This window comes from Bos grunniens, chromosome 7 (genome assembly GCF_055505025.1).
Source record: "Bos grunniens cultivar Pamir isolate PY7600 chromosome 7, Bosgru_T2T1.0, whole genome shotgun sequence".
Taxonomy (NCBI): Eukaryota; Metazoa; Chordata; class Mammalia; order Artiodactyla; family Bovidae; genus Bos; species Bos grunniens.
In genome coordinates this window covers 75578872-75602357 of record NC_141171.1, presented here as the reverse complement: position 1 = coordinate 75602357, position 23486 = coordinate 75578872, and the positions used below count along the sequence as shown (strand labels likewise).

The window sequence follows — 23486 nt, the reverse complement described above, 5'->3', positions numbered from 1 at the left end:
TTTGATTTGCATGAAAAAAAGGAGGGAAAGGTTAATATGTTCCTTTCAAAGTGTCTAAACTTCAATCCCAGAAAGCACTGTTTAATGGAGGGTCTCTTTGCCTCTCTCACTCTCTTTCTACATCTCTGTACAAAAGATAGAACCCCATAATGTAGACTTGTGTTTGGTTTCATAAAAATCTGAGTTTTGATCCTAATACTACCTTTAAAAGTGGAATAACCCAGGGAAAACACACATCTTTTTTCAATATTGTTTGTCTTTGGACTATTAAGATTATATTTATAACCCATTCAGTTACTAGTGGTTTCTTGTATATGGTTAACTAACAGTCATTTGATGTTTGTTTGTTGCCATATCATCAAGCACGTTTGTAAAAGCCTGAGTAGAAATGAAGCAAATTATATATGTTTATTAGAGACCGTGGTTGCTGGCTGCCACCAAACAGATTATAACCATGTACCTACCCAGGTTAAGGAAACAATGAAAATACGACCTTAGAGAAGGATGAATCCATATTAAATGTCAGTTGTTATTACTTGTTTAGATTTCCCTATCACTTGTCTGCTGTACTATACAAAAGAAACAATAACTTAAAATTCCTATGCTTTTCTTCTGATTCTTAAACTGACTCTAAATTTGTAGATTCTATCATTCATTCTGATTCTTCCTACATGCAACACAACTTTCAAGCAGGTAATACTGGTTATATATATATATATATATATATATATATATATATAAGAAAGTAAAGTACAAATATCTTTGCTTATTTAACTGAACCACTAAATTAAATGTACTTTTGAATTTTGACATTTTGCCTACTTGAGTGGAATGAAGAAAATCCCTCTTCTTTGGCCAGAGCTGCTTATTTACAAAGAAGAAATAGTTACTAGCAGATAAAACAAATTTATGTTTACCAAAGTGGAAAGAGGGTGGGGAGGAATAAATTGGGAGCTAGGGATTCATATATACACATTACTATGGATAAAACAGATAACCAATAGGGACCTACTGTATAGCACAGGGGACTCTACTTGATACTCTATAATGGCCTATATGGGAAAAGAATCTAAAAAATGAGTGGACTTATGTATATGTATAACTGATTCACTCTGCTGTACACATGAAAATAACACAACATTGTAAATCAAGTACGCTCCAATAAAATTTTTTTAAAAAACAAAATAACTGCTCTATCAAAAGTCTACAATAATCCGGGGGGTGGGGTGGGAGGGTGGATGATGTTCAACAGGTATGAAGTCTCAGTCATTCAAGATGAAAAAGTTCTACTGATCTGCTGTACAACATGGTACTCAGAGTTCACACTACTATCATGTACTGTTAAATTTGGTTAGGAGGGTAGGTCTTATTTTATGTGTTTTCTAATATGATAAAAAATATTAAATGTCTAGAAAAGTCCTCATTCTATAGATGATTAAGAAACCATTGGGATTTGAAGAAAGCATTTGAAAAATCAGCTATTTATGAACATCTGATGTAATGATGATCTGCTGACCTCTGTAAGTGAAAATGCTATTTTTGGTCTCCCACAGTAAACAATCAAGGCTATGGTTTTTCCAGTAGTCATGTATGGATTTGAGAGTTGGACTATAAAGAAAGCTGAGTGCCAAAGAATTGATGCTTTTGAACTGTGGTGTTGGAGAACACTCTTGAGAGTCCCTTGGATAGCAAGGAGATCCAACCAGTCCATCCTAAAGGCAATCAGTCCTGAATATTCATTGGAAGGACTTATGTTGAGGCTGAAACGCCAATACTTTGGCCACCTGATGCAAAGAGCTGACTCATTTGAAAAGACCCTGATGCTGGGAAAGATTGAAGACGAGAGGAGAAGGGGACGACAGAGGATGAGATGGCTGGATGGCATCACCAACTCAATGGACATGAGTTTGAGTAAACTCCAGGAGTTGGTGATGGACAGGGAGGCCTGGTGTGCTGCAGTCCATGGGGTCACAAAGAGTCAGACACAACTGAACGACTGAACTGAACTGAACAGTAAACAGACTAGACTTAGTTTACTTGCTTAACATATAGTTTCTAGGACTCCCAAAGATTCTAATTCAGTAGATCAGCTTAATGGTCTCCAAATCCACATTTTTAACAGCATTTACAGGATTTATAGGTTAAGGTCTACAGTTCACACGTTGGAAAGTCTGGGGGTGGTTAGGCCCTTTTACCCCAAATATCAAGATGTATTTGATGAACACCTTTCATGGTCTCTGTTGAAACATATACTTGGAAACATACACTTGGAAACCACTGGCCTGGATGCACCTGAAAATCTAAAATGGTGTAATATTAAGGGGTCAATTCTGGGAATAAAATCCATGACTCTGGCACTATTAATACCAACAAACTGGTTGCCATGGTGATAGGAACTATGGTCAAAGTGCCTCACATAGAAAGAAAATTTCATTAAAAATGACTAATACACCATCAATAGGAAATTTACTAAAATGGCTATAATTCATAGGCAACTTAGCTTAATAAAGGAAAAAATAAAGAGGAAAGAAATGACTCTTGAGTCTTTCTGATCTCAGAGCCTTTTTTTAAAAAAAAGCTCCTTATAAATACAATGAGGTTTCTGAATCGTGATGCTGCAACTTCAGCTGTTCATTTGGCTCCTTTCAGTAGGGCACCACGAAATTTGATTAGAATATTAAAATTCCAGGAGTTACTGCAATTTAAAAAGAAAACATATTAAGAAAGGCTGATGATAACAAAGACAGGGGAAAAAAATATATCAGCAGGCCACAGGACATTTCCAGATTACAATTCTCTTTTCTTTGATTAGAATGAAAACCTTTTTCCACTCAAAAATCTTTAAATCATGTTCATGACATCTTGGTATTCTTGGAAGATCCTTCTTTTCTATATAAGGTCCAATGAGTATAAATCAAAACCATCAAATAGAATCTTACTCTCAGACAATAATTTCCTGGATAACTAACCTTGTATATTTTAAGATGTCTTAGAATATGTAAAAATCCTCCTTCCCTAATCAGAGCTGCTTCAGCAGAAGTCTAAGAAAGTCTTTCATACAACGGGTGATTAGGAAACCACTGGAATGTGAAGGAAGGATTTAAATAATGCAATCTCTATAATGCTGGAAAGTTGTCAAATCACTCATAGATCGCTTGCATTTGTATTCTACTTTCTTTGTACATAGGAGTTTCAAAAACACTCAAGACCAAGTGATCAATTAAAAAAAATTAGGCTGAAGCAAAATTTACATCTAGATTTTGATGGGATACCCTCGACAGATTAATTCATATCTCTCAGCCTTTAAAAATTTGCTATGGTTTTCTGTCAAAAATATAATACTGCCAACAAAAGAGAAGTTGCAAACCATATATACTGTAAATGGAGTCCAAAACTCATGTTTCATCTTTGTAATCCAAAACCGGGTTTCAATTAAAAACAGTAGTTTGACTACCTTAAAAGATTTTGCTTCAATTAATGTATCAGACCCTAGTGAGGAGAATATGGGCCTCAAACCATATACAAGATAACAGAGACAAAGTGGAAGTGAAAGTCGCTCAGTCGTGTCCAACTCTTTGCGACCCCATGTTCTATACGGTCCATGGAATTCTCCAAGCCAGAATACTGGAATGGGTAGCCTTTCCCTTCTCCAGGGGGTTTTCCCAACCCAGGGATCAAACCCAGGTCTCCTGCATTGCAGGTGGATTCTTTATCTACTGTGCTATGAGGGAAGCAAAAAGCTCAACAAAGATCTTAATGACCCAGAAAACCACGATGGTGTGGTCACTCACCTGGAGCCAGACATCCTGGAGTGCGAAGGCAAGTGGGCCTTAGGAAGTACCACTATGAACAAAGCCAGTGGAGGTGATGGAATTCCAGTTGAGCTATTTCAAATCCTAAAGGATGATGCTATGAAAGTGCTGCGCTCAATATGTCAGCAAGTTTGGAAAACTAAGAAATGGCTACAGGACTAGAAAAGGTCAGTTTTCATTCCAATCCCAAAGAAGGGCAATGCCAAAGAATCTTCAAACTACCATATGTTTAGGCTCATTTCATATGCTAGCAAGGTAATAATCAAAATCCTTCAAGCTAGGCTTCAATAATATGTGAACTGAGAACTTCCAGATGTACAAGCTGAACTGAGCAAAGGCAGAGGAACTAGAGATCAAATTGCCAACATCCATTGGGATCATAGAAAAAGTAAGGCAATTGCAGAAAAACATCTACTTCTGCTTCATTGACTACACTAAAGGCTTTGACTGTGTGGATCACAACAAACTGTGGAAAATTCTTAAAGAGTTGGGAATACCAGACCACCTTACCTGCCTTCTGAGAAATGTGTATGCAGGTCAAGAAGCAACAGTTAGAATCAGACACAGAACAACGGACTGGGTCAAAATCAGTAAATGAGTATGTTCAAGATGTATGTTGTCACCCTGCTTATTTAATTTATATGCAGAGTATATCAAATGCCATGCTGAAAGAATCACAGGTGGAATAAAGACTGCTGGGAGAAATATCAATAACTTCATATATGCAGATGATACCACCCTAATGGCAGAAAGTGAAGAGGAACTAAAGAGCCTCTTGATGAAGGTGAAAGAAGAGAGTGAAAGAGTTGGCTTAAAATTCAACATTCTCAGAACAAAGATCATGGCATCAGTCTCATCACTTCATGGCAAATAGATGGGGAAAAAATGGAAACAGTGACAGACTTTATTTTCTTGGACTCCAAAATCACTGCAGATGGTGACTACAGTCATGAAATTAAAAGACACTTGCTCCTTGGAAGAAAAGCTATGACACACCTAGACAGTACATTAAAAAGCAGAAACATCACTTGGCTGACAGAGGTCCATATAGTCAAAGCTATGTACGGATGTGAGAGTTGGACCATAATGAAGGCTGAGTGCCAGGAATTGATCCTTTTCAACTCTGGTGATGGATAAGACTCTTGAGAGTCCCTTGGATAGCACAGAGATCAAACCAGTCAATCCTAAAGGAAATCAACCCTAAATATCCATTGGAAGAACAGATGCTGAAACAAGCACCAATACTTTGGCCATCTGATGCAGAGCCAAATCACTGAAAAAGACCATGATGCTAGAAAAGATTCGGGGCAGGAGGAGAGAGTGAGATGGTTGGAGGGCATAATCAACTCAACGGAAATGAATTTGAGCAAACTCCAGGAGACAGTAAAGGACAGGGAAGCCTCGCGTGCTGCAGTCCATGGGGTTGCAAAGAGTCAGACACGACTGAGTGAACAACAACAACATCACCTTGAAGGAGCTTGCATAGCAGCAGGCCTGACCATCACAGGGCCAGTTTCTACCAAAGTGAAAAGAACCACAACGCAGGTATGCAAAAAGTATGTGGGAGCATGGCTAAACTTTATTATTTATTTTTTTTACTGAAGTAGAATTGCTTTACAATGTTGTGTTAGTTTCAGATTTACACAACAAAGTGAATCAGCTATATGTATACATATACCCCCTCCCTCTTTAGCCTCCCTCCCACCCCCTCCCCCTCAATCCCACCCTGTAGGTCATCACAGAGCACTGAGCTGAGTTCCCTGTGCTATACAGTAGCTTGCCACTAGCTATCGTTTTACACATGGTAATGCTTGTATGTCAATTCTACTCTCTCAATTCATCCCATCCTGACCTCCCCCACCCCATGTCCACATGCCCATTCTGTGTCTGCATCTCTATTCCTGACCTGCAAACAGGTTCATAAGTACCATTTTTCTAAATTTCACGTATATGAATTAATGTATGATATTTGTTTTTCTGACTGACTTCACTGTGCATGACAGACTCTAGGTCTGTCCATGTCACTACAATAGTGCAATTTTGTTCCTTTTATGACTGAGTAATATTTCATTGTATATATGTACCACATCTTTATCCATTCCTCTGCTGATGGCCACTTAGGTTGTTTCCATGTCCTGGCCATTTTAAATAGTGTTGCTATGAACACTGGGGTGCATGACTCTCTCTTTCTAGGGGTAGAGTCACTACTTAGTGAAATAGCTACTTTGCAAAGCCCACCTTGCCCCACAAGCAGGAGTAAATACTGGGAAGGAAGAAAAGAATCAAATGGAAAGGGGCATATGTGATGGATTTGTCAAGGGCAAAGACTGCTTCATAGGGCTGGTGAAAACACCCGCAGGAGATGAGAATGGAAAAGTCTTTCCAATCAAAAATCTTTAAAACCAATTTACCTCTTTCTTCAATTCACCAGCATCTTCTGAGGGCCTACCATTCTCCTTTCCCACTGTTTGATGTTCCCAGTGTATACATACACCATACACACACACATAAATATACTTGTAGGACACATTGAAGTAAAAGTCCCTCCCAGGACCGAAGGAAACCCTTCAGCACATCTGAAACTCCCAGCCAAGCAATGGGAAGATTCAAGTCAGAAAAGAGCAGCCTGAATAAGAATCAGATGTCTCAGAATTAAACTCTCAAGATTCAAATCCTGATTCAGTACTTTTGAGAGCTCAGAGAGGTTTCTTAATCCAGCTAAACTTCTGTTTCTCTATCTGGAAAATGCAAGTGATAATATTTACTTACTCATGGTGGGAGGATTGAAGTTAGTAGCAAAATTTACCTAACAGATCACCATATGACTATTATTATTATCAACATTATTTGCCATGGGGAACACAGATGAAATAATAGTAGTTACTAGACACTGAATTTCTACCAAGATGCCAAAGCTATTTAATCTTCCTAACAGTACAATGAGGAAGGCACCATGACCATTTTCCTTTTACAGATGAGGAATCTAGGTATATAACTGCATAAGGTGCATAGCTAACAAGTGTCATCTGAAATATGTCAGGAGAATTGTCACTCCTGGGAGACCCTCTAGCTCACAGAATAAATTTCTTTAAAAGAAAAATAACAGTCAATTCCCACCTTCTTTTAAGAAGCATTGTGCCATGTCTAAGCTTGTCTAAACCCTCTTTGGGTTTATGTATGTTTCCTGCCTCAGCCCTCTGCTAGTGATTCCACTTTCCTTTATTTTTACCTGTATTTACTTCACTCAAATCACCTGTTAATATCTCCCTGGGCTGATACATCCACATTGGACAGAAAGTCAGTTTTCTCCTTAGACTTATGTTTCTAACTCTGGCTTCATACAGTGATCCTTGGTCCCCAGCCCTTTACTGGACTGTGCCTAAGTGGTATTTTGTCTTTCTGAGGTGTGACTGCTAGAATTACATCCCATGTTTCTAGGTAATTTGAGAAGCTGTGTTTTTAAATAAGCCCCACCCTCAAGAAGCTTAGAATACAGGTAAGAAGACAAATATGCTGACATAATGCTTGTTTGACAATGCAGGTGTACTTTATCTCCTACCGGCCATTCTTTATCTCATCATCTCTTCATTCTTTCTGGAGTTATTTCTCCACTAAACTCCAATTGTATACTGGGCACCTACTGACCTGGGGAGGTCATCTTTTAGTATCCTATCTTTTTGCCTTTTCATACTGTTCATGGGGTTCTCAAGGTAAGAATACTGAAGTAGTTTGCCATTTCCTTCTCCAGTGGACCACATTTTGTCAGAACTCTCCACCATGACCCGTCCGCCTTGGGTGGCCCTACACAGCATGGCTCATAGTTTCATTGAGTTAGACAAGGCTGTGGTCCATGTGATTAGATTGGTTAGTTTTCTGTGTGGTTTCCAGTCTGTCTACCCTCTGATGGAGAAGGATAAGAGGCTTACTGAAGCTTCCTGTTGGTAGAGACTGACTGAGGGAAAACTAGGTCTTGTTCTGATGGGCGGGGCCATGCTCAGTAAATCTTTAATCCAATTTTTTTGTTCAAGGGCAGGGCTGTGTTCCTTCCCTGTTATTTGATCTGAGGCCAAACTCTGGTGGAGGCAATGAATATAAAGGAGACCTCTTTCAAAAGGTCCCATGCAGGCACTGCTACTCTCAGTGCCCCCAACCCTGCAGGAGGCCACCGCTGACCCACGCCTCCACCAGAGACTCCTCGACACTCACAGGCAAGTCTGGGTCAACTATTACTTGGGGCCCCCAGATCAGAGACCCTCAATATGAGGGCTAGGAGAATATGTTGCCTGAACAATTTAGGGACAGTGCCCCATCACAGCAGGAAGTAGTTATGGAATGAAAATGACATCCCTTTCCCTTGGCAACATAATTCTCCTAAAAGAAAAGGGGGAAATGAGAGAGTCAATTCCTAGACAGGTTGATAAGAAGTCCCAGGTCCCTGAGGAGGAGAGAGGGCTCTGGGGCTCTGGAGGAGGAAATAAGGGTCTGAAATTCTCCAGGAGGAAAGGACAAACATCTTTTTTTTCTCTACATTCCTTAGTCTTTGTCACAAAAAACATTTTTATCTTTAAGCCCTGAACTGATGATTACACAACAAACAACTCAGTTTAAATCCTGTACTAAGGATTATATAACAACAATGTATCCTGCTTAAAGACAGTTTCTCCTTCCTGAAAACCTTCTGCTCTCTTAAAATGTAAACTATGGGAGTGGAGACGTTCTTTTTATTTATTGTAATAAATTCTTTTGATAACTAATTAAAAAAGTATATAACTCCCTTGCTAACACTAGCAAGAGGGGCACTCTCCATCCCCCTTCTGATGTCTATGCCAGAAGCTTTCTCTGTCTTTTTTTATACTTTAATAAAACTCTGCTACACGCACACACACAAAAGACCCACCTAGACAGCATATGAAAAAGCAGAGACATTACTTTGTCAACAAAGGTCCATCTAGTCAAGGCTACGGTTTTTCCAGTAGTCATGTATGGATGTGAGAGTTGGACTATAAAGAAAGCTGAGTGCCAGAGAATTGATGCTTTTGAACTGGTGTTCAAAAGTGGTGTTGGAGCAGATCTTGAGAATCCCTTGGATCACGGAGATCAGACCAGTCAATCCTAAAGGAAATCAGTCCTGAATATTCATTGGAATATTCTGAATATTCTGATGCTGAAGCTGAAACTCCAATACTTTGGCCACCTGATGCAAAGAACTGACTCATTTGAAAAGATCCTCATGCTGTGAAAGATTGAAGGTGGGAGGAGAAGGGGACAACAGAGGATGAGATGGTTGGATGGCATTACCGACTCGAGGGACATGAGTTTGAGCAAGCTCTGGGAGTTGGTGATGGACAGGGAAGCCTAGCATGCTGCAGTCCATGGGGTTGCAAAGAGTCAGACATGACTGAGCTTCTGAACTGAACTGCGCAAATAAATTCTACAAATTGAATTGACACCAGAAAATATGGTTGTCAAATGGAAACCTACATTATGCCTTTATTCAGAAAGGTTAAGGTATAAATTAATTTTTCAGATTGCCAAATGAAAACTAGTTATTGTTTTCTGAGGACAGAACAAATAGACTTGCATGAGAGAATATTCTGAATTGTCATTTTTGGTGTAGCTATATCATTTTAAAAAAATAAAGTGTGCAGGATAATCTTGTTATTTAAAGACATGGAGGTAAATCCCAGATGAAACAGCTAAATGGGATTAAAATAATTTTTCTGGAGACAATGTAACAGCAGGAGGTTAGTATGGAAGGATCAGGGTAGAGCTATTTAGCTATTAGATAGCTGAACACTTGTACAAATTACTTTATCAAAGAATTAAATACCTTTTGCAAAGTATTCAATGCTCACTTGCTAAAATATACAAGTGCAGAAACAAATAATTAACCTGAGGATAATACAGCTATGATATATGGCTAATACTGAGATATGGGCCAATTTAGAGTTTGACCACTAGTGAAATATCCACTCTCTCTATATCAAAAAGAGTTTAAAATAAAGTCAATGATGCAGTTTATTTGTTTAATCAGAAAACTTGTCAATCTTGAATCACTTAGAATGGAGTTTCCTCCCTTCAACTTGATAATATTATTTGCTTTCTTTTTTCCTACACATTTATTATCTGTTATTTATAAGACAATCAATCCTCTACAATTAATCCAAAAACTCTTTGATGAAAGGTCTGTATTTTCTTCAATTCTTATCTCCTATAGTCACTGCATACTGTAGATACAGGATGAATGAAGAAAGAAAGGAGAGAGGGGGGTCAGTTAAAAGAAACAAGTTGGGCAATTTATATTTAGTGTTTATGCAAACAAATGTTTAAAACCATCTTGAACTTTGGCAGCTTTTTATTTTTTTTGGTGGCTTTTCTATTCTTTGGATGTTTTTATTTAATTATACAATAATAATCTCAGAAGTTCATGGTTTCAATTTATCTGATTAAAAAAAAAGCTAGGCATTACCCCTCATAGTATTTAATTAAACATTTTTATCAATCACACTGAATAAATATACAGTCACAAGTACCACTGGTTGGTATTTAAAAAACTGGCATATATTAAAGCCCCAGTTTGGGTATGCAACACATTAGCTTCGGTTAGCAAACATAGCAATTGTTTTTCCTAAGAAAATTGTTTCTTTTAATTAAAGCATTTGCTCTTCTCTTAGCACTCTACAATGTGTGACGCAAAATAAACATAAAATAGTTACTGCAGATTTTTCCTTCAGCTTTCTCAGTCCAGATTTAGAATAAATTGATTCAGAATAATTTCTTTAGGGCTTATTTACTTGGAATGGGAGAAAAATATACTACTGGCAATTTTGGTAATCAGAAAAACTACTTTATCAATAAATCATAATATCTATCCTAAGAAAACCCCTATAGAAAACATGATGAGATATTAAGAAGTGGGAGAAGACATCTCCAGCTATATATGGAATGCCTGTTGAAAAAATTTAGTCACATGGGAACATGATTGTTTCAAACATTGAAGATCTGATAGAAACAAAGAATATGGATCTTGAACCTAAGGTAATCTACCAGAGCTGGATGTTCTTTCTTTTTGAAATACTGCCATTAGTTAAGGTGAACTATTTACTTTTCATTTTTTAAACTAATCTCTGGATCATAACATAAATTGACTTATACTTCAATTACAGTTTAGAAATGTTGCAATTCTTTAGTACCCCTTCTCTTTCTCTCTCTCCACATATATTTAACACATGTTCCAGACCCACTTTTTAAACATGAGTATTGGATGAAAGAATGTTCATGCAGTATGGCTGAACCATCAAAGAAAGTGTGATTCTGCTGGATTTTCTCTTCAAGTAATATTAGAGATTTTAGGAGTCCTAGGAATCAATTCCTCTTACAGAACTACTTCCAATGGAAAGTAAGTATAGAATTGCCGGTCTACACATTCACCTGTGTGACTAAAGCTTTTAAAGAAAAATAATAAATGAAACCATTTTATGTGCCACCAAATACTGGTATCACTTTTTTTTAAACAAGTCTTTAGAATTTACTGGGTTTTTTTTAGCTATGGCTGAAAGAAACAAAAGTCCACCCTACCTCCCAACACTGTGTATAGTGAAAATAAAAGTCGTTCAGTCATGTCCGACTCTTTGCGACCCCATGGACTATATATACAGTCCATGGAATTCTCCAGGCAGAATACTGGAGTGGGTAGCCTTTCCCTTCTCCAGGGGATCTTCCCAACCCAGGGATCAAACCCAGATGTCCCGCACTGCAGGCAGACTCTTTACCAGCTGAGCCACAAGGGAAGCCAACACCAACGTATGAGTGTGTATAAAACAGTAGGTCACAAAACAAAAGACGCAAAGTTCCTCTTTCCTCTTAAGAGCCCAGAATTAGGAATTAGAACCAAAAACTACACCCTCCGTCTACCTCTTTTAACATGGGCAGGTATGCCCGCCACCTGCCTCACATCTGTCCTTTCCCCACATTCTTTGTGACTCTCCCTCTACTTAATAGATGGAGAGTCTTTTCATTCTGAACTAAGTTTTTACTCTCATTCTCATTTTGAAAAAACAAAACTGGAACGCCTAGAGTTTGTTTTACCAACTAGTAGGAAAACCTCTGTCAAAAATCCAAAGAAGCTGACTAAGTCAGTGAGCATCGTGGGACCCAATCAAGTCACTTGAGGACTTCCCTGGTGATCCAGTGGTTAAGAATCTGCCTGCCAATGCAGAGGACATGAGTTCCATCCTGGTTCAGGAAGATCCCACACCTAAGCCCATGCATCACAATTACTGAGCCCATGCTCTAGAGGAGCCTGCAAGATGCAACTACTGAAGCCCGTGTGCCCTGGAACCCGTACTCTGCAACAAGAGAAACCGCTGCAACCAGAAGCCCACACACCGCAACTAGAGTATAGCCTCCACTTGCCACAACTCGGGAAAACCTGCGTGCAGCAGTGAGAACCCGGAACAGCCACAAATAAATTTTCAAAAATTTTAATAAGTGTCATAAGAAAGGAATGCTGCTGCTAAATCGCTTCAGTCGTGTCCGACTCTGTGCGACCCCATAGACGGCAGTCCACCAGGCTCCCCCATCCCTGGGATTCTCCAGGCAAGAACACTGGAGTGGGTTGCCATTTCCTTCTCCAATGCATGAAAGTGAAAAGTCAAAGTGAAGTTGCTCAGTCTTAGCGACTCAGCCCGACTCTTAGCGACCCCATGGACTGCAGCTTACCAGGCTCCTCCGTCCATGGGATTTTCCAGACAAGAAGAGTACTGGAGTGGGTTGCCACTGCCTTCTCCAAAGAAAGGAACAGGTGACATAAAATGAGCCTTTCATGATTACATATCCTCCAGACAGCAGGCATACAGGAAAGGTCACCTGGTCCTCTTATCCATAGAGCAGAACCTCCAAATACCATTAATAAATACACTCCACAAGCAAAGAAATAAGAGCACTATGGATCTAAAGCACTATAATGGAAATAAAACAACCAGAATTCAGTGTGGGGTAAGAAAATTGGCTTTAAAGTTAAAATACCTAGGATTCAATTTCTGACAGAACTGGTTAGCCAGGATACCCTGAGAAAATAGCTTAACCTCTATGGGTGTCTATTTCAACATCTGTAAGATGGAGATAGTATTATCTACTTGGTAGGACTGGTGAAGCAAAGGAGATAATCCATGTAAAGCTTATGACACAACGACAACTCGTCTTTACCAAGTGTGTCTACGAGCTCGGTGATGGGAAAGTTACACATCAAGTGTAATTCAGAGAATGCAGAAGAGTATCTGTCATTCCCTAGTGTGGTCAAGCTTTCTGGACTATCTGTCCCTGTAGTTTCTTCCTCAAAATGTAGAGTGCCAGAATAAAGGACACTTGCTCAACAGGCAGCTTGAAGACCTCATGGAACACCTCTCTTCCACACCCCCAAGATGGGTTAACTTCTATTTATCTTCTCATTCTGAGCTTGGGTGCTTCAAGAAGCATTAGCTTACATGATGGACTGCCTCCCAAAGGCTAGGTCAGGCCAGAAATCCCTCTAATTAGTCCAGAAGCTATGCCCTGTGCTCTAATATAAATCACTACTTTGTCACATCTTTTTTTTTTTTTTAAATCGTAGTAGGAGAGTCTTTAGAGCAGGGAACATTTTTCAGTAACTACTTCACCTCTAGCAATCCATAGAAAATCTGACAAATGAGTAGCCAGGGTTAACATTTGCCATTTGTTTTTTAGAAACCCAGCACCTAAAAACCCTCTGACTTTGGGTAAAAACTCCTGTGCATGAGAATTGGTAGCAGTCAGGGATGACAGAAGTCACACTGTACCAGAAATTTTCATTTCTGACACCTAGAAGTTAGGCCTTGAGCATGAGTCCTAGGGTTGGCCAACTGGACACCCTTATCCAGGACTCTGAAGCCACAGGAATGAAACAAAGCGTATGAGACAGAGATTATTCACAGTGGCATCTGAGCAATTACATCATAAAAAGACCATGGACAAGCTCTGGCACCTACCTTACCAAGATCTGTGTTGTCATTCACCTTGCATCCTCAGTCCAGTTCCTTGATTCTATGAACTGTGCAGTTCTCTACAAATAAATCAAATTTCTGCTTAAATTGGTTGCTCATGACTTCCATTGTTTACCACCAACATACCTAAAGAAGGAAAGAATTTAAAATTTCAATAATGGGATAGTCATATGGATAGAATGATGCACAAATAATTAAATCAGCAAATTACATCAGTAAAACAATAAAAGGAAGATTAGACTCCATCTCCATGGTGTTTACTATTATTTCTCTCCTTCCTCCCATGAACTGGCCTGGCCTCCCAAGCCTTTCCTTAATAACAAATATATATTTTTGCCTGTGGCGGATTCATTTTGATATTTGGAAAAACTAATACAATTATGTAAAGTTTAAAAATAAAATAAAATTTAAAAGAAAAAAAAATAACAAATATATTTTTTAAATAAACATTCAAGTTTCCTAGAAACCCTGAAGATTCTTACATAATGTATAATAATGATTCCTAAGATATTTAATTATATTCAACTAGACTGAACTGGGAAGCCTGGAATGCTGCAGTCCATGGGGTCACAAAGAGTCAGACACGACTGAGTGATTGAACTGAGACTGAACTGGCTGAAGCAGAAGACCTTGAATTCATTTATGTTTTTGAAACTCAGGAAGAGCTTAGAAGAAAGGAAATGACCATCTTTTCATTTACAAAACTTATCTGAGCTTACTATGATGTTAAAGCTTGGGTTTCAATAAACAATTCTGTTCATGATTTTAAACAGCAGAGATCTTCCTCTGAGTATCCCTCAGGCACCTTAAATTCAACAAGCCTTTAAAAATTAATTTACCTCTTTAACTGTAAACATGGTTTGAAACTTTATTTATTCTTCATGTTCCAGATGAAAGCATGACCATATGGTTGGATGCCCCCAATTTTCACCTTCAAATTTCCTTAAAATCAGTTCAGAAATGTGGTAAAACAAGTCTGTGTTACTACTAGAAAACATTTTTTTTAACTGTCCCATACAAGTGCCAGATATTTGGAGGCAATTCCATGAATACTGAAAAAGGACTCGAGACTGGAATTTCCATTACACAAATAAAATGCCAAGATGAGGAGTAAGTGCAGAAGCCCCTAGCAGAACTATACTCAGACCTCATACTCAAGAGAAGAAAATGAACTTGGAAAAGAAAACAGAATTAATCCTATCAAAGCAGGTATTTTACATGGCAGTGTTACAATGTGGGAATCTCATTTTAAATCAGAGGAAATATGATGGCTTTGACTAATAGAGCACAGCAGATGCAACTCTGTGACTTTCAAGATTTTTTAAATGGCTAACAGATCATGCAATCTGTGTTCTATTCAATGGAACACCCTCTAAGAGAGCCCTGGGCCTCCATGTTAAATGTCTTACTGTTCTGAGAAGCCCATGTTGGGGGAGCCATGTGCAGGCACTCTGGTCGACACTCCCAGCTAAGTCCTGCCTCCAGGCATCCATGCCAAGGTGCCAGATGTATAACTGAGGCCAGTATGCCCAATAAGCCCTTCTACTAACAGAATGTCATGGAGGGACCTCCCATCAATATGCTCTTGATCAAAAGAAAAATCAACTCATGCCTTGCCTGAATGGCTGACTCAGAAATTTAAGACAAATAATAAAATGACTGGTGGTATAAGTCCCTATATTTTGGGATAGTTTCATATGCGGCTACAGAATTTGATAACAGAAATGGTAACACTAAAGGTACAACATGTGGCATGGATGTGGGAAACAGGAAATGAATAAAACCATCAAAGGGCTGGAAGTGAGAAAAAATATTTTGGAGGCTAGATGAAAATAAATTATTATGCAACAGCAGAAAATTTGCCAACACTGCTCCCTGGACTGTAAGATATACTTAATGAATCTGATGACTTACTAAGGCAATTTCTGTGGACTGTGTTGAAGATATCATCTGACCTATCCTCAATGCCTATAAGACAGTGAAAGGGGAAAGCAATCAATCAAAAGATGATCTCTTCAATTTTTTTTTAACAAAATTGTAAGGAAATGTAAAGGAACCCAGGAGAGTCTTTCCAAGCAACTCAATGTTATCAAAGATTCAGCCTTAGAGAAAAGATCATATTCAGAGCATTGCAAATAAAACACAGTCTCAAAGAATCCTAGCTTTGACTGTAAAAGCTCACATCCTTAAGATGTGAGAAACTGTGACAACCCAGAGGGATGGGATGAGTGGGAGATGGGAGGGAGCTTCAAGAGGGAGGAGACATATGTATACCTACAGCTGATGCATGTTGATGTATGGCAGAAACATACATAATAATGTAAAGCAATTATCCTCCAATTAAAATTAAATTTTTTAAAAATAAAAAGCTCTGATTAAAAACAACATGTGAGAAAGATTTAAACCAGTACCTCAAACACCCTTTCACTTATACAGAGAAGCTTCTCAAGAATTCTAAGAGGATGTCTTACATTTTCAACTAGACAATAGTGCTTCTAAGATGGATAAAAATGCCAAAATCTGTAGGCAGAGAACAGATGAAGAAAGTTACTCAGCTGCAATATGGGCTGTGTTTTAGGGAAAGTACTACTCAGAAGACTGAACCAAGAGCTGTAGAGACTCATTCACAGAGAGCAAGAGGGAGCCCCCATTCATGAAACTGACAATATGTACACAGCTGAATTTTGGAAGTGTTCTACTAGTGTCTATCATGTACCTCCCGTTCCCCTTCTTCACTGAACAAGACTGGCTAATGTGACTAGCTGCCATCACTGTACCTTGCCTGTATGTGTGTTGAAGGTGGGAAGGAGACAGGGCATTATTTAAGTTTGCAATTCTCCAGAGTAAGAATTATGCTTAATAGAGTGAGTTGCAGAGTTGAGCACTGGCACAGAGGAGCTTTGACCTGGAAGTGATACACATCGCTTCTGCTCACATTTTATTTCCTAGGATCAGTCAGGTGTCTACACTGAGCTTCCAAGGGCTGAGGGTTCATAATCCTCCCTGTGCTAGGAAGGAGGTAAGAACTAGATATTGGAGTGTATGAGTCATGTCTACCACAGGGGTACAGAAAGGCCAATACACTCCAATATACCTCCTCCAAGACTGAGATGTGAAAAATTAATTCTAAATGGTTCAAGAGCAGACATTCTGCTATTTCTAACTATTGTTCTTGCATTCTCTAACACAGTAGCCACTAGCCACATGTAGCTGTTAAAATCAAAGTAAACATATAGTTCCTCAGTTGTATTAGCCACATTTCAAGTTGTCAGTAGCCACAGGTGGCTAGTAGCTCCCATAATACAAAGTGCAGCTATAGAAGATTTGCATCATTTCAGAAAATTCTACTGGACACTGCTGTCTCTGCAAAAAAAAAAAAAACAAACAGCAAATATCTGGGGCTTTGCAGGACATATGGTTTCTGTAGCAACTACTCAAATTTGCTGTTGTGGTGTGAAAGTAGCCACAGCAATACGTAAGGGAATAGGTAGCATTGTGTTCTAATAAATCTTTATTAAAAAAAAAAAAAAAAGAATTGTGCCCAAGTAACAGAACTCAAAGAGTATCATCTGGTCCAGGACATGAGTTAAAATGAGATCCTGGATCTCAAGCCAAATTAAAGGCAGATTCTGGTAGTGAAAGTGGATATAAAATCTTTGATACTTCTCTCAACAAGAAGTAGGGCTTACATACCCTCCCTTGAAGTGAAGTAAGCTAGTGGATGCTTCAACTAATAAGCAGAAATGATACTGAATGACTTCTAGAGGGTAGCACATAAAAGGCCATGCCATCTTCTGCTTTATTGAATGGAAGTCTGACCATCTCAAGGCTGCCATCATGAAGAGACCTCTATAAGCAATCTGGTTGACAATTCCAGCTGAGTCCAGCCTTACAGCCATCCCCACCCAGGCTCTGGAATATCCGTGAAACCATCCCAGAGGGGTCAGAGCAGCCCTCCACTAGCTGGATACTAGTGAGGTGACCACCATTCACACCACATGGAAGAATCACCCGGCCAAGCCCTAGCTAAATACTCAACTCAGAAAAGCATAAGATGTAATAGAATGTTATCTTAAACTAACAAGATTTCGGGTCATTTGTCATATAGCCACAGATAAATGGAACACTTACTGAAGCTTCTAGAGTGTTTACCACATACTCTAGGCCATGTATCAGAAGTCCCATTGTGAGGATGATAATTGGTACCTATTATAAATCGTAAACCAAGTAATGTGGGAGTTGCTGTTGGCGGTGCCACTAAAAGAAGGAGTTAGTCTCAGCTGATTTCAGCAAATCATAAAGTAAAAACCCCTTTCTCTTTAAAGCATCACTCCTCCACAGATATATTCAGCAAGCCACAGTATCTTCATTATTCTTCACCAAGCTTCCAGCTGGGAAAACTAAATTAGAGAATTTTTTCCCTCTCTCCTTTTTTTCTTTTTTTGGCCTTTCTATGAAATATACATATACATACATATATATATATATATATATATATGTATGTATGTATGTATGTATGTAAGTACTCAAAAAACTAACAGAATTGAGTTTAAAATCTAAATTCCTGACAAACATCAATGTAAATAGACAACAATCTCCGGGTATACAGGAAAACCGAGAAACTGAAAACAGGGGCAATAACTTCCTCTCTAATCCTATTGGGAAAGCCTCCTTGCTTTAGAAAAGCCCTCCTGATAACAACTAGAAATGTGGATAAAGTTCTTTATCCAGAGTCTAACATTCTGGGGTCACTTACTCAACCATCTCTATGATTCGCCAAACACCTCAATTGAGAGGCTAGGAAACTGAAAATCTAAGCAGAAATTTTTGAGTTCAACTCCTTTATTCATTCATATGAAAAATCTGATGGGTCACCAAATTGTAGAGCCAAATTGTAATCATTAAAAACAAAAAACTTTCAGAAAATAATATAAAAAACGATTTCTTCCACTGTGGGAATTGTGACATAGGCTTGGACAGGCAGAAAAGCACAGTGCTACCAAAAGTGATCAACTGAACTTCAGCAAAATGTTCACTTATCAAGAGACACCAAGTAAGAAATGAATAAACAAGTCATGCACTTGGAAAAAGGATTTGCAGGACAATACAAAAGCCCTGTATTTGGATGAAAGAACTCCCATAAATTACCAAAAAAAATACCCTAAAATTCCTAACTTATAACATGGATACAAGACTTAAACAGATATTGACAAAAAAACAAATTTAATTATCCAAGAAAATAAGAACATGTACTCAATATTATTAGTCACCAAGAAAAAAAAAGTTAAAAACCATATTGAGACACTACTTCTGACATGACAGATGGCTAAAAACAGAATGCTGGTGAGGAAGTGGAACAATGGTCTCTCTTTGTTGATAAGAATGTAAAAGATACAACCATTTTGGAGGACTGCTGACATTTTTTGATAAGTAAAATACAGATCTACCTATAGCCCACCATGTGTAGTCCTGGTTATCTATTCAAGGTAAATGGAAACATGTATCTATACAAAGACTTATACAAGAATGTTTACAACAGTCTTCTTCACAACAGCCAAATTTACAAAAACCAAACATCCATGAACAAGACAATGGATAAACCAATTGTGGCTTAGCCACACACTGGAATACTACTCGGCAATAAAAAATAAAGTACTGATACACTTACATTATTTGTTCCACAAATTCTACTTCCAGAAATTACAGAGCTAATGAATTCAGAAGATGTGAAAAATTTAACTAAAAGATAGTCAGCACAGCACTTTTATAATATTAATAGTAAATAAATGAATCAACGAAGCTCCTCAAATTAAGAAGTAAATTAAATCAACTGTGGTTTATACCTGCAATGAGAAAATACAGAAAACTAAATCTGGGGATGCAGTTTTATAAAAAACTGGTCATGCTATTTTATTTGAACAAGTCAACTTACAATATAGTATAAAGGATAATGTGTTATAGACATATATAAACTTATACTTAACAATATGTACTTGTATATATATGTATCCTTTTGTGTGATATGCTAGTATCCCAAGCATATGCATACACCTGTATATGAGTAGAGAGGATGAGAGGTGGGGAGAAGCAAGTAAGTCATGCTGGAATACTACTCTGGAGCATCTTTCTTCAATGACATTGCTAAATCTTGTTTTGTTTTTAACAGATGTTAATTGCTAATAAAAACCATAATCTAATAAAAATTCAGTCTACAGATCAACTAAAATATGCTTAACTATACGCCTTTTATGCAACCTATTCATTAAAATGAATCAGAATTTTTCATCAGATGCTTTTCAGTAATCTAATTACAACTGCCATTTCTCCTAAATCTGATGTGAAGTCAGCCCCCTTTTCTATTGGTAGGTCTAGCAAGAAGAAAGTACCATTTTCATTGACTGAACCCTCCATAGAATACCTTTTAATCCAGTTTTCTCTTACACCAGGGTAAGCAAACTTTTTCTATAAATGCGAAGATAGTAAATATTTTGGGCTTTGGAGGCTATTGGTCTCTATTCAATTTGGCATGGAGAACACAGTTTGCTGACCCCTGCCCTATGTAATGTAACTATAGTAATGACTCAAAGAGTAATGAAAATATGGAATGAATAGAATAGAAATGGTATGGACAAGATAAAAAAAAATGATAAATAAGTAGATTTTTATACCTGAAGCTCATTTTGTAAATGTGAGATATTTTGCCAAAATGTTGGTAATGTGCTTTTTTCTTATTTTAATATGCAACCTCTAGCCAACAGTTAAAATATTTAAGTCAAAGAAATATCCTGTACTAGGAAGAAGAATTATATTTTAAGACTTTTTAAGTAAATGTATATCTTTGGAAAGATACAAACCAATTTGATAATAGCAACTATCTCTGAAAGTTAAACTGATGAGATAAGTAGCTACATAGTTGGGAAAATATGGGGAATGGAAATAGAACCAAGATAATTCAAACATATAGTTTTTGGAACATGTTGATTCATTCCTCTATCATTCCCTATTTAACTCCCAAGGTAAGAAGAACAAACAGGTAAATAGAGAATATTCTTGTTTCCAACATTTTCATACTGAACTTTGTAAATATTTCAACCCAATATATTTATAGATAGTGACTTTTTGCCTCAGTTAAGATAATCTTTCTACACAACCATTTTTACAAGATAAAAATCTTCAAACAAGTCTTGTCTATTTTAGATATTCTTAACACCTTTCACCAAATATTAACACTGAAAACTCACAGAACTCCTCAAACTCAATTCATTCCAGCAAAGTAAAAAAGAAATTTATACTCCTATTCAGTTATTCAGTTAAAAAGGGCTTCCCTCATAGCTCAGTTGGTAAAGAATCCACCTGCAATGCAGGAGACCCTGGTTCGATTCCTGAGTCGGGAAGATCCCTTGGAGAAGGGATAGGCTACTCACTCCAGTATTCTTGGACTTCCCTGTGGCTCAGCTGGTAAAGAATTCACCTGCAATGTGGGAGTCCTGGGTTGGGAAGATCTCTTGGGAAAGGGAAGGGCTACCCACTCCAGTATTCTGGCCTGGAAAATCTCATGGACTGTATAGTCCATGGGGTTGAAAAGAGTTGGACGAGACTTTCACTTTCAGTTAAAAATAGGAGCTCCATCAAAAACTGTTTCCTACAGTTTGAAATACTGCAAACTACCATTATAGAATTTCAAACTGAAATCTTGTATACCATTAGAGGAATAATATTTAATTTGTTCTGATCTTCCCTTGTTTTAAAAGAGGTGTTCTGCAATACCTACCTGTTCATAAATTTTGTTTTAAGCAATTATATTTTAATAAAAAGCAGTAAGAGCTGATGTTTCTTGGTGCTCCATTCACAAATACATTGATTATTTCAAACTGATTTTGGAAAAGATGCAACAAACATTTTAGATGACTCATTACCAAAATGTTCAGTATCATGGAAGAATATTTATGCTTATTTTCAAATATTTCAGAGTCTAAAGTATTTCTAACATCTGTTTAATTATGGGTAGCAAAGACAGATGGAAAGCACCTCTGCTAGCTAAAATTACTTTTTTGTTCTTATTCGGAAGAGCTTCTCACATAAAAACTTTGTAGTTCAGTTACTCTAAGTTGTGTATGTATTTAAACTGTAAAAATTTGACAACTCTTAATTCTGTTACCATTGACAGACATGCTTTACTTCACTTCAGTTCAGTCACTCAGGTGTGTCCAACTCTTTGTTACCCCATGAATGGCGGCACGCCAGGCATCCCTGTCCATCACCATCTACCTGAGTTCACTCAAGCTCACATCCTTCAAGTCAGTGATGCCATCCAGCCATCTCATCCTCTGTCATCCCCTTCTCCTCCTGCCTTCAATCCCTCCCAGCATCAGAGTCCTTTCCAATGAGTCAACTCATCGCATGAGGTGGCCAAAGTACTGGAGTTTCAGCTTTAGCATCAGTCCTTCCAAAGAAATCCCAGGGCTGATCTCCTTCAGAATGGACTGGTTGGATCTCCTTGCAGTCCAAGGGACTCTCAAGAGTCTTCTCCAACACCACAGTTCAAAAGCATCAATTCTTCGGCACTCAGCTTTCTTTGCAGTCCAACTCTCACATCCGTACATGACACTGGAAAAACCATAGCCTTGACTAGACAGACCTTTATTGGCAAAGTAATGTCTCTGCTTTTGAATATGCTATCTAGGTTGGTCATAACTTTCCTTCCAAGGAGTAAGCGTCTGTTAATTTCATGGCTGCAATCACCATCTGTGGTCATTTTGGAGCCCCCCAAAAAATAAAGTCTGCCACTGTTTCCCCATCTATTTCCCATGAAGTGATGGGACCAGATGCCATGGTCTTTGTTTTCTGAATGTTGAGCTTTAAGCCAACTTTTTCACTCTCCTCTTTCACTTTCATCAAGAGGCTTTTTAGTTCCTCTTCACTTTCTGCCATAAGGGTGTTGTCTCTGCATATCTGAGGTTATTGATATTTCTCCCGGCAATCTTGATTGCAGCTTGTGCTTCTTCCAGCCCAGCGTTTCTCACAATGTACTGTAAGTCAAATAAGCAGGATGACAATATACAGCCTTGACGTGCCCCTTTTCCTATTTGGAACCAGTCTGTTGTTCCATGTCCAGTTCTAACTGTTGCTTCCTGACCTGCATATAGGTTTCTCAAGAGGCAGGTCAGGTGGTCTGGTATTCCCATCTCTTTCAGAATTTTCCAGTTTATTGTGATCCACACAGTCAAAGGCTTTGGCATAGTCAATAAAGCAGAAATAGATGTTTTTCTGGAACTCTCTTGCTTTTTCCATGATCCAGCACTTACCCCCAATGAATACTAAGCACATGGCTCCAAAGTTTTCTTAACTTAGTAACAACAGCGTTTGTCTGTGATGCCATGTTCTATAATTTTTAGTAATACAGCAAAACCAGATAATTTCATTTTGAATGGTGAGTCTTTTAACTAAATTTCACAAAAGCATCCACCATAATATCAGACATTCCACATTTGACAGAACGAATGTCCAAAGCCTTTACTTTGAATCCATAACTTGGACTGGGGGGGAAACAAAACAAAACAAAACTGGTCCACTGTTGGGATTAACCAGTTTTCTGCTTGAAGGATCTGAACACTCTGGCATAAACATGATATCATTTAATGATTGGAGATATTTT

At 38.1% G+C, this 23486-nt stretch overlaps 1 long non-coding RNA gene across 12 annotated transcripts in view; it reads right to left on the bottom strand.

Annotated features, from left to right (window-relative positions):
- Window positions 1-23486, bottom strand: part of LOC147369845 (uncharacterized) — a 460342-nt gene that overhangs the window by 282651 nt on the left and 154205 nt on the right. For 11 of the 12 annotated variants that reach the window (XR_015168590.1, XR_015168593.1, XR_015168594.1 and 8 more), the window contains exon 2: window positions 13817-13957. This is a non-coding gene — a long non-coding RNA (uncharacterized LOC147369845). The remainder of the gene's footprint in view (window positions 1-13816; window positions 13958-23486) is intronic. The other variant, XR_015168600.1, reaches the window with a different exon arrangement.